Here is a 904-nt window from a genome sequence, read left to right on the forward strand (position 1 = left end):
CAGTTCCAGAGAGCGTGAGATCCCGGCTGATATCCGATGAAGAAGCGCTATTGTCGGACACTGATGGCAGAACAGCAGGTGCAGTGGATGGATGAATTAAACAGTTCCAGAGAGCGTGAGATCCCGGCTGATATCCGATGAAGAAGCACTGTTCTCGGACACTGATGGCAGAACAGCAGGTGCAGTGGATGGATGAATCAAACAGTTCCAGAGAGCGTGAGATCCCGGCTGATATCCGATGAAGAAGCACTGTTCTCGGACACTGATGGCAGAACAGCAGGTGCAGTGGATGGATGAAAGTGACAGTTCCAGAGAGCGGTATCTCACGGCAGATATCCGATGATGAAGCGCTATTGTCGGACACTGATGGCAGAACAGCAGGTGCAGTGGATGGATGAAGTAAACAGTTCCATAGAGCGGGAGATCCCAGACCATGTCCCAGAACGGCACACTATTCTCGGATGCTGATGTCAGAACAGCAGGTGTAACGCATGGATGAATACAGAGTTCCAGAGAGCGGTATTTCCCGACAGATATCCGACGACGAAGGACCATTTGGGACGCTTTGCAGGAAGGGTCGGTCTCCTGGATGAAAAGGACTTTAATTTTCTGACTTAAAATACGAAGTTAAAGTTTCCAGTCGGGACGATAAGGAGGGCAAAAAAACCCGGACTTTTTTGGCTCCGTCAGAAACTAAGTAAAAGTCGGACTATGTGAAGGAAAGCTCAGAAAATGCCTGGAGAATTTTGAGCGGACTGGAAAAAAAAAGTTGTAGCCGACATCACTGGGCCACCAGGTCGCAGATTTCAGAAACCTGGTTTTTAGAAACATAGGCCTCCAGGAGTGAGGACCGACGTTTGTGCGTTTTGGATCCGACTCAGACCTCAGTATTTTCGGACGCCCT

Source organism: Gasterosteus aculeatus, unplaced genomic scaffold, assembly GCF_964276395.1.
Source record: "Gasterosteus aculeatus unplaced genomic scaffold, fGasAcu3.hap1.1 HAP1_SCAFFOLD_48, whole genome shotgun sequence".
Classification (NCBI taxonomy): domain Eukaryota; kingdom Metazoa; phylum Chordata; class Actinopteri; order Perciformes; family Gasterosteidae; genus Gasterosteus; species Gasterosteus aculeatus.